This window comes from Vicugna pacos, chromosome 35 (genome assembly GCF_048564905.1).
Source record: "Vicugna pacos chromosome 35, VicPac4, whole genome shotgun sequence".
In the NCBI taxonomy this organism is placed as follows: domain Eukaryota; kingdom Metazoa; phylum Chordata; class Mammalia; order Artiodactyla; family Camelidae; genus Vicugna; species Vicugna pacos.
The window spans coordinates 15,928,317-15,939,507 of record NC_133021.1 but is presented as its reverse complement, the minus strand read 5'-3'; positions in this window follow the sequence as shown (position 1 = coordinate 15,939,507).

Sequence of the window (11,191 nt, the reverse complement as noted above, 5' to 3'; positions counted from 1 at the left end):
TGCAAGTTGTGCGAGCACTTTGGTGGGGTCAGCTCTAAGGATCAGCACTGCTGGGGAAGGGCTGCGCCTGTGGCCCTTTGATGCGTCCTGCACACTGTTTCCCTGGAGGGGAATGTCTGTTCTCTCGTCCCTCCGGGGGATCTGCTGGGGCCTCTGCCTCCTCACGTTGCCACCAGGGCTGGCTGTCACCAGGCTAAAGATCTGCCAGCGTCATGGTGACAAGTGCTGTCTCCACAGTGTGTCCGTCTGCCTGTGTCCTCAGCCGAGAGGTCGAGCACGTCTAACACACACTGGCCACCTGCTCTGCCTCTCGTTGGAACTGCCCGTGTGTGTTCTGTTTGTTGAGAGCAACTGGGTTTCGAGAGGTTTTTGGACCCCGCGGATGTGTAGCCTTTCTCCAGCCTTGGGTTCTGAGGAACGCTTCTTCCGGGTCGTGGTTTGTCTTTCCGGCTATATTTCTGGGCTTTTGCTGGTTTCTTGATTTGCTTGGTTTTGCTTTGGCCCCAGGAAGAGCTAAGCATCTCCCTTCTGTCTTCTGGCCGTGGTGTCACAGGGGGAAGAGCAGTGCCTCCCCCGAGGTTATGCACAGAGTTACTGAAAGGGCTTCATTTTGTACATCACATCTTTAGCCCACCTGGATTTCCCTTTCAAATAGTAAAAATGCTATTTCAAGTGGAAACAAAACAAATCACCACCAGCCCCTGCTTAAGCCATGTGGGCAGGCACGCAAAGCCACCTTTCCTGTGGCTTCATTGACAGGGAACACCCAGGAGAGGTAAAGACACCCAGAGGGGAAGTGGACTCGGGGCTGTCAGGGGCTGGAGGGGGCGGGGGAGTGCGTGCTCTGGAACCAGGGTTTTACTTTGAAGAAAGGAACAGTGTGAGCCTGCATGGTAGTGAAGGTCGCACAGCATCGTGAAGGCACCTAGTGCTCCTGAGTTGCACAATTTCAGAGGGACAAAGTCTATGTTTTATTAAGAGAAAGTTAAAAAAGAAAAATAAAGGATGACATAACCGATCTGAAACAAACAGAGGGAAGCGAAGAAAAGCCAAACTCCAACAAGTGCAGGGGAAGGGAAGTCAAGTTCGGGTGGGGGAGGGGATTCATGGTGGGATTTTGAAGAAGAAGGTGTGGGTGGGCACAGAGGGGGCTCAGCCCCAGGGGCTGGTGACGCCTGAGCTGGTTCTCCGTGGCCCAGCGGTCCAGCTGCAGGTGCAGCATCTTCAGGACCTTCGGAAGCAGCAGGAGCTGCGGGACCTTCAGCAGCAGCCGGAGCTGCGGGACCTTCAGCAGTAGCAGGAGCTGCGGATCCCTCAGGAGCAGCAGGAGCTACTGGAGCGGCAGGAGCTGCAGGATCTTCAGGAGCAGCGTTAGCTGCTGGAGCTGCAGAAGCTGCAGGAGCAGCAGGAGGGAGCTCGGGGTCTCCTGCTGGATCCTGATGGCCCTGGCTTTGGTCTCTGGCATCTTCCCCTGCCCCCGCCTGCTCGGGATCTGTGACTGTTGGAAGTGGAGAGAGCTTTCAGTCTTGTGGAGGTGCTCATGCTGTGAGAGAGGAAAACTTTACCCATGTGCCTCCCTTTCCATGGGCCTCTTCAAGGACTGACATCTTCCCAGAGCTTCCCAGACAGCTCCCACCCAGCAAGTGCCCACAGGATGTGTTTTGTGACTGAATTCTTCTAGACAGGTGGTCTGAGGCCAATCTTTGCTCTGGTGCCAGCAGCAGCCTCTGGGGACGCCTCCCTGTGTGGCCCAGCCCTAGGCCCTCCCTCACCTACGCACATGCACCAGCCCCGCCCTTCTCACCTTCGGGCTCTGCCTCGGTGGGCTCCTGGTCCTCCGCCTGACTCCCAGGGAGGTGCTCCAGGTCAGAGGCGGGTCTGCTGAGCTGCCTGTCACCCGCGGGCAGGGCCCTGGCGTGACGCCTGGGCGGTTTCTGGGGAGGAAGCCGTCGTGGTGGCGGCGACCCCCCCGTGTGCAGACTCACCCGGAGCTCGTGCTGGCCCTGAGAAGCGTGCACCGGCCCCTCACTCGGGGAGGCGGCGTGGGTGTCGTCATCCAGCGGCTCCTGCAGTGTCCGGCTCTGCAATGACAGTGACCGGCAGCCGGCCCGGCCCGGAGGTCTCAGAGCCCTGCCCGGCCAGGACCACTCCTGTTTCTGCCCACTCGACCCTCTGCTGCCAGATCAGACTGGGACCTTGGTCAGCTCGGACGGCCACCCGGGAGGGAAGAGACACAGCCAGAGGGCATGGGCTTCGACTCGGGCAGCAGGGCCCTGCCCGGCTCGCCACAGCCCAGCCCGCCAGCTGGGACCCGGGGTGCGGACGTGACCGGCCCCCCAGGCCTCTGACCTGCTCGTGCTTGAGGCAGGGCACCCCCCCTCCCCCAAGCCCAACATGACTGCCCACCTCCACCAGCAAGGAGAAGGGGATGTGGGGCTATACCCGGGTGGGGTCTGAGTGGTGGCCCGGCCTGGGCGGGCCTGCCCCAGGCCTCCCTGGGTTACCTTTGGGTCCCTGTGGCCAAAAGGCCAGAGGCGCCTGGGGTGAGAGCTGACCCAGCGCCGGCACCGCTGGCCCAGCCCCTCGCTGCGGGCCTTCCGGGGGCCGCGGCCTCGGGGTGTTGGGACACAGCAGAACATGTCTGAGTGGAGCTGAGTTCCCCAGCCAGGTGAGCTGAGTAGGGGCTTCTCCACAGAGTGGGTGCCTTGGTGACCTCAGTAATAAGTTCTGTTGGGTTCTAATTGCCAGGGAAGTGAGGTCACTTCCTGGGGTCCCCTTCCCCAAGCTTCCTCCTTCCACAGAGGTCCCCAAGGGCCTCTCTGGGCTGCTGACTGCTCACCTCCCACCCCGTGCCATGTCCGCACACAGTGACACCAACTCAGCCCCCCTCCCCAGAACCCTGCGGAGGCCTGGATGCAGCCAGGGCGCCAGCTCTGAGGACGCAGCTGGGTTCAGACCCCTCGTCAACAGTGCTGTCACCCTGGACAAGCCACCTGCCTCTCAGGGTCTCCCCAGTCCCCCATCGGCACAGTGGGGATCATTCTGGCCCCTCCTTCCTGGGGAAGCCATCGTGTCTCCAGAGCCACAAACACCTACCGCACCTGTCAGCCCTGCGGGCTGGCATCACAGGGAGCTCGTGCGCAGACTCAGCGAAGGGAGGGCCCCACAGAGGGCTGGCGGAGCGCAGAGCACACCCCACACAGGCTGGGGTCTGCCCTGGGGTCCGGAGAAAGTCACTCCCCTCGCCGCCTGCTTCCCAGCTCCCTGTCGGGGCGGGGGCGGGGGCGGGGGCGGGGGGAGAAACTGAATGTAACTGTGACTTCGTTCTCGCTGGCATACCACCTCCTGGGTCATTCTGTCATGTTTAGATTCAGGCCCAGTGTCTCATCTCGGCCTCTGGGGTGGGCTGCCCCACAATGCTCTCTGCTTTTATGCCTTCTGGTCACGTGTCCTTGTGTGACCCCCACACCCTCCCCTGCAGTGCGGATGGACATTGGGACCGGGTCCTGACATGCAGAGTGGCGTGTGAAAATGGGCGTGACTTCCGCTCGTTCCCAGCTCCAGTGTTCCTTCTCCCTCTCTCTGTCTCTCAGCGCCTGTCTTGTCTCTCTCTCTCTCTCTCTCTCTCTCTCTCTCTGTTTCTCTCTCTCCCTCTGCCTCTCTGTGTTTCAGTCTCTCTGTCTCTTTTCCTGGATGTATGTGCGTATACATTTACGTGCGTATCTGTGTATTTACATGTTTATATTGTTAGGGCTCAGGGCAGGTCACTTCTGAAAGTGCCTTGATGACACACTGATTCTTTTCATGTTACTGAAGAAAAAACTTCCTTGCAAGTTGTGCGAGCACTTTGGTGGGGTCAGCTCTAAGGATCAGCACTGCTGGGGAAGGGCTGCGCCTGTGGCCCTTTGATGCGTCCTGCACACTGTTTCCCTGGAGGGGAATGTCTGTTCTCTCGTCCCTCCGGGGGATCTGCTGGGGCCTCTGCCTCCTCACGTTGCCACCAGGGCTGGCTGTCACCAGGCTAAAGATCTGCCAGCGTCATGGTGACAAGTGCTGTCTCCACAGTGTGTCCGTCTGCCTGTGTCCTCAGCCGAGAGGTCGAGCACGTCTAACACACACTGGCCACCTGCTCTGCCTCTCGTTGGAACTGCCCGTGTGTGTTCTGTTTGTTGAGAGCAACTGGGTTTCGAGAGGTTTTTGGACCCCGCGGATGTGTAGCCTTTCTCCAGCCTTGGGTTCTGAGGAACGCTTCTTCCGGGTCGTGGTTTGTCTTTCCGGCTATATTTCTGGGCTTTTGCTGGTTTCTTGATTTGCTTGGTTTTGCTTTGGCCCCAGGAAGAGCTAAGCATCTCCCTTCTGTCTTCTGGCCGTGGTGTCACAGGGGGAAGAGCAGTGCCTCCCCCGAGGTTATGCACAGAGTTACTGAAAGGGCTTCATTTTGTACATCACATCTTTAGCCCACCTGGATTTCCCTTTCAAATAGTAAAAATGCTATTTCAAGTGGAAACAAAACAAATCACCACCAGCCCCTGCTTAAGCCATGTGGGCAGGCACGCAAAGCCACCTTTCCTGTGGCTTCATTGACAGGGAACACCCAGGAGAGGTAAAGACACCCAGAGGGGAAGTGGACTCGGGGCTGTCAGGGGCTGGAGGGGGCGGGGGAGTGCGTGCTCTGGAACCAGGGTTTTACTTTGAAGAAAGGAACAGTGTGAGCCTGCATGGTAGTGAAGGTCGCACAGCATCGTGAAGGCACCTAGTGCTCCTGAGTTGCACAATTTCAGAGGGACAAAGTCTATGTTTTATTAAGAGAAAGTTAAAAAAGAAAAATAAAGGATGACATAACCGATCTGAAACAAACAGAGGGAAGCGAAGAAAAGCCAAACTCCAACAAGTGCAGGGGAAGGGAAGTCAAGTTCGGGTGGGGGAGGGGATTCATGGTGGGATTTTGAAGAAGAAGGTGTGGGTGGGCACAGAGGGGGCTCAGCCCCAGGGGCTGGTGACGCCTGAGCTGGTTCTCCGTGGCCCAGCGGTCCAGCTGCAGGTGCAGCATCTTCAGGACCTTCGGAAGCAGCAGGAGCTGCGGGACCTTCAGCAGCAGCCGGAGCTGCGGGACCTTCAGCAGTAGCAGGAGCTGCGGATCCCTCAGGAGCAGCAGGAGCTACTGGAGCGGCAGGAGCTGCAGGATCTTCAGGAGCAGCGTTAGCTGCTGGAGCTGCAGAAGCTGCAGGAGCAGCAGGAGGGAGCTCGGGGTCTCCTGCTGGATCCTGATGGCCCTGGCTTTGGTCTCTGGCATCTTCCCCTGCCCCCGCCTGCTCGGGATCTGTGACTGTTGGAAGTGGAGAGAGCTTTCAGTCTTGTGGAGGTGCTCATGCTGTGAGAGAGGAAAACTTTACCCATGTGCCTCCCTTTCCATGGGCCTCTTCAAGGACTGACATCTTCCCAGAGCTTCCCAGACAGCTCCCACCCAGCAAGTGCCCACAGGATGTGTTTTGTGACTGAATTCTTCTAGACAGGTGGTCTGAGGCCAATCTTTGCTCTGGTGCCAGCAGCAGCCTCTGGGGACGCCTCCCTGTGTGGCCCAGCCCTAGGCCCTCCCTCACCTACGCACATGCACCAGCCCCGCCCTTCTCACCTTCGGGCTCTGCCTCGGTGGGCTCCTGGTCCTCCGCCTGACTCCCAGGGAGGTGCTCCAGGTCAGAGGCGGGTCTGCTGAGCTGCCTGTCACCCGCGGGCAGGGCCCTGGCGTGACGCCTGGGCGGTTTCTGGGGAGGAAGCCGTCGTGGTGGCGGCGACCCCCCCGTGTGCAGACTCACCCGGAGCTCGTGCTGGCCCTGAGAAGCGTGCACCGGCCCCTCACTCGGGGAGGCGGCGTGGGTGTCGTCATCCAGCGGCTCCTGCAGTGTCCGGCTCTGCAATGACAGTGACCGGCAGCCGGCCCGGCCCGGAGGTCTCAGAGCCCTGCCCGGCCAGGACCACTCCTGTTTCTGCCCACTCGACCCTCTGCTGCCAGATCAGACTGGGACCTTGGTCAGCTCGGACGGCCACCCGGGAGGGAAGAGACACAGCCAGAGGGCATGGGCTTCGACTCGGGCAGCAGGGCCCTGCCCGGCTCGCCACAGCCCAGCCCGCCAGCTGGGACCCGGGGTGCGGACGTGACCGGCCCCCCAGGCCTCTGACCTGCTCGTGCTTGAGGCAGGGCACCCCCCCTCCCCCAAGCCCAACATGACTGCCCACCTCCACCAGCAAGGAGAAGGGGATGTGGGGCTATACCCGGGTGGGGTCTGAGTGGTGGCCCGGCCTGGGCGGGCCTGCCCCAGGCCTCCCTGGGTTACCTTTGGGTCCCTGTGGCCAAAAGGCCAGAGGCGCCTGGGGTGAGAGCTGACCCAGCGCCGGCACCGCTGGCCCAGCCCCTCGCTGCGGGCCTTCCGGGGGCCGCGGCCTCGGGGTGTTGGGACACAGCAGAACATGTCTGAGTGGAGCTGAGTTCCCCAGCCAGGTGAGCTGAGTAGGGGCTTCTCCACAGAGTGGGTGCCTTGGTGACCTCAGTAATAAGTTCTGTTGGGTTCTAATTGCCAGGGAAGTGAGGTCACTTCCTGGGGTCCCCTTCCCCAAGCTTCCTCCTTCCACAGAGGTCCCCAAGGGCCTCTCTGGGCTGCTGACTGCTCACCTCCCACCCCGTGCCATGTCCGCACACAGTGACACCAACTCAGCCCCCCTCCCCAGAACCCTGCGGAGGCCTGGATGCAGCCAGGGCGCCAGCTCTGAGGACGCAGCTGGGTTCAGACCCCTCGTCAACAGTGCTGTCACCCTGGACAAGCCACCTGCCTCTCAGGGTCTCCCCAGTCCCCCATCGGCACAGTGGGGATCATTCTGGCCCCTCCTTCCTGGGGAAGCCATCGTGTCTCCAGAGCCACAAACACCTACCGCACCTGTCAGCCCTGCGGGCTGGCATCACAGGGAGCTCGTGCGCAGACTCAGCAAAGGGAGGGCCCCACAGAGGGCTGGCGGAGCGCAGAGCACACCCCACACAGGCTGGGGTCTGCCCTGGGGTCCGGAGAAAGTCACTCCCCTCGCCGCCTGCTTCCCAGCTCCCTGTCGGGGCGGGGGCGGGGGCGGGGGCGGGGGCGGGGGGAGAAACTGAATGTAACTGTGACTTCGTTCTCGCTGGCATACCACCTCCTGGGTCATTCTGTCATGTTTAGATTCAGGCCCAGTGTCTCATCTCGGCCTCTGGGGTGGGCTGCCCCACAATGCTCTCTGCTTTTATGCCTTCTGGTCACGTGTCCTTGTGTGACCCCCACACCCTCCCCTGCAGTGCGGATGGACATTGGGACCGGGTCCTGACATGCAGAGTGGCGTGTGAAAATGGGCGTGACTTCCGCTCGTTCCCAGCTCCAGTGTTCCTTCTCCCTCTCTCTGTCTCTCAGCGCCTGTCTTGTCTCTCTCTCTCTCTCTCTCTCTCTCTCTGTTTCTATCTCTCCCTCTGCCTCTCTGTGTTTCAGTCTCTCTGTCTCTTTTCCTGGATGTATGTGCGTATACATTTACGTGCGTATCTGTGTATTTACATGTTTATATTGTTAGGGCTCAGGGCAGGTCACTTCTGAAAGTGCCTTGATGACACACTGATTCTTTTCATGTTACTGAAGAAAAAACTTCCTTGCAAGTTGTGCGAGCACTTTGGTGGGGTCAGCTCTAAGGATCAGCACTGCTGGGGAAGGGCTGCGCCTGTGGCCCTTTGATGCGTCCTGCACACTGTTTCCCTGGAGGGGAATGTCTGTTCTCTCGTCCCTCCGGGGGATCTGCTGGGGCCTCTGCCTCCTCACGTTGCCACCAGGGCTGGCTGTCACCAGGCTAAAGATCTGCCAGCGTCATGGTGACAAGTGCTGTCTCCACAGTGTGTCCGTCTGCCTGTGTCCTCAGCCGAGAGGTCGAGCACGTCTAACACACACTGGCCACCTGCTCTGCCTCTCGTTGGAACTGCCCGTGTGTGTTCTGTTTGTTGAGAGCAACTGGGTTTCGAGAGGTTTTTGGACCCCGCGGATGTGTAGCCTTTCTCCAGCCTTGGGTTCTGAGGAACGCTTCTTCCGGGTCGTGGTTTGTCTTTCCGGCTATATTTCTGGGCTTTTGCTGGTTTCTTGATTTGCTTGGTTTTGCTTTGGCCCCAGGAAGAGCTAAGCATCTCCCTTCTGTCTTCTGGCCGTGGTGTCACAGGGGGAAGAGCAGTGCCTCCCCCGAGGTTATGCACAGAGTTACTGAAAGGGCTTCATTTTGTACATCACATCTTTAGCCCACCTGGATTTCCCTTTCAAATAGTAAAAATGCTATTTCAAGTGGAAACAAAACAAATCACCACCAGCCCCTGCTTAAGCCATGTGGGCAGGCACGCAAAGCCACCTTTCCTGTGGCTTCATTGACAGGGAACACCCAGGAGAGGTAAAGACACCCAGAGGGGAAGTGGACTCGGGGCTGTCAGGGGCTGGAGGGGGCGGGGGAGTGCGTGCTCTGGAACCAGGGTTTTACTTTGAAGAAAGGAACAGTGTGAGCCTGCATGGTAGTGAAGGTCGCACAGCATCGTGAAGGCACCTAGTGCTCCTGAGTTGCACAATTTCAGAGGGACAAAGTCTATGTTTTATTAAGAGAAAGTTAAAAAAGAAAAATAAAGGATGACATAACCGATCTGAAACAAACAGAGGGAAGCGAAGAAAAGCCAAACTCCAACAAGTGCAGGGGAAGGGAAGTCAAGTTCGGGTGGGGGAGGGGATTCATGGTGGGATTTTGAAGAAGAAGGTGTGGGTGGGCACAGAGGGGGCTCAGCCCCAGGGGCTGGTGACGCCTGAGCTGGTTCTCCGTGGCCCAGCGGTCCAGCTGCAGGTGCAGCATCTTCAGGACCTTCGGAAGCAGCAGGAGCTGCGGGACCTTCAGCAGCAGCCGGAGCTGCGGGACCTTCAGCAGTAGCAGGAGCTGCGGATCCCTCAGGAGCAGCAGGAGCTACTGGAGCGGCAGGAGCTGCAGGATCTTCAGGAGCAGCGTTAGCTGCTGGAGCTGCAGAAGCTGCAGGAGCAGCAGGAGGGAGCTCGGGGTCTCCTGCTGGATCCTGATGGCCCTGGCTTTGGTCTCTGGCATCTTCCCCTGCCCCCGCCTGCTCGGGATCTGTGACTGTTGGAAGTGGAGAGAGCTTTCAGTCTTGTGGAGGTGCTCATGCTGTGAGAGAGGAAAACTTTACCCATGTGCCTCCCTTTCCATGGGCCTCTTCAAGGACAGACATCTTCCCAGAGCTTCCCAGACAGCTCCCACCCAGCAAGTGCCCACAGGATGTGTTTTGTGACTGAATTCTTCTAGACAGGTGGTCTGAGGCCAATCTTTGCTCTGGTGCCAGCAGCAGCCTCTGGGGACGCCTCCCTGTGTGGCCCAGCCCTAGGCCCTCCCTCACCTACGCACATGCACCAGCCCCGCCCTTCTCACCTTCGGGCTCTGCCTCGGTGGGCTCCTGGTCCTCCGCCTGACTCCCAGGGAGGTGCTCCAGGTCAGAGGCGGGTCTGCTGAGCTGCCTGTCACCCGCGGGCAGGGCCCTGGCGTGACGCCTGGGCGGTTTCTGGGGAGGAAGCCGTCGTGGTGGCGGCGACCCCCCCGTGTGCAGACTCACCCGGAGCTCGTGCTGGCCCTGAGAAGCGTGCACCGGCCCCTCACTCGGGGAGGCGGCGTGGGTGTCGTCATCCAGCGGCTCCTGCAGTGTCCGGCTCTGCAATGACAGTGACCGGCAGCCGGCCCGGCCCGGAGGTCTCAGAGCCCTGCCCGGCCAGGACCACTCCTGTTTCTGCCCACTCGACCCTCTGCTGCCAGATCAGACTGGGACCTTGGTCAGCTCGGACGGCCACCCGGGAGGGAAGAGACACAGCCAGAGGGCATGGGCTTCGACTCGGGCAGCAGGGCCCTGCCCGGCTCGCCACAGCCCAGCCCGCCAGCTGGGACCCGGGGTGCGGACGTGACCGGCCCCCCAGGCCTCTGACCTGCTCGTGCTTGAGGCAGGGCACCCCCCCTCCCCCAAGCCCAACATGACTGCCCACCTCCACCAGCAAGGAGAAGGGGATGTGGGGCTATACCCGGGTGGGGTCTGAGTGGTGGCCCGGCCTGGGCGGGCCTGCCCCAGGCCTCCCTGGGTTACCTTTGGGTCCCTGTGGCCAAAAGGCCAGAGGCGCCTGGGGTGAGAGCTGACCCAGCGCCGGCACCGCTGGCCCAGCCCCTCGCTGCGGGCCTTCCGGGGGCCGCGGCCTCGGGGTGTTGGGACACAGCAGAACATGTCTGAGTGGAGCTGAGTTCCCCAGCCAGGTGAGCTGAGTAGGGGCTTCTCCACAGAGTGGGTGCCTTGGTGACCTCAGTAATAAGTTCTGTTGGGTTCTAATTGCCAGGGAAGTGAGGTCACTTCCTGGGGTCCCCTTCCCCAAGCTTCCTCCTTCCACAGAGGTCCCCAAGGGCCTCTCTGGGCTGCTGACTGCTCACCTCCCACCCCGTGCCATGTCCGCACACAGTGACACCAACTCAGCCCCCCTCCCCAGAACCCTGCGGAGGCCTGGATGCAGCCAGGGCGCCAGCTCTGAGGACGCAGCTGGGTTCAGACCCCTCGTCAACAGTGCTGTCACCCTGGACAAGCCACCTGCCTCTCAGGGTCTCCCCAGTCCCCCATCGGCACAGTGGGGATCATTCTGGCCCCTCCTTCCTGGGGAAGCCATCGTGTCTCCAGAGCCACAAACACCTACCGCACCTGTCAGCCCTGCGGGCTGGCATCACAGGGAGCTCGTGCGCAGACTCAGCGAAGGGAGGGCCCCACAGAGGGCTGGCGGAGCGCAGAGCACACCCCACACAGGCTGGGGTCTGCCCTGGGGTCCGGAGAAAGTCACTCCCCTCGCCGCCTGCTTCCCAGCTCCCTGTCGGGGCGGGGGCGGGGGGCGGGGGCGGGGGGAGAAACTGAATGTAACTGTGACTTCGTTCTCGCTGGCATACCACCTCCTGGGTCATTCTGTCATGTTTAGATTCAGGCCCAGTGTCTCATCTCGGCCTCTGGGGTGGGCTGCCCCACAATGCTCTCTGCTTTTATGCCTTCTGGTCACGTGTCCTTGTGTGACCCCCACACCCTCCCCTGCAGTGCGGATGGACATTGGGACCGGGTCCTGACATGCAGAGTGGCGTGTGAAAA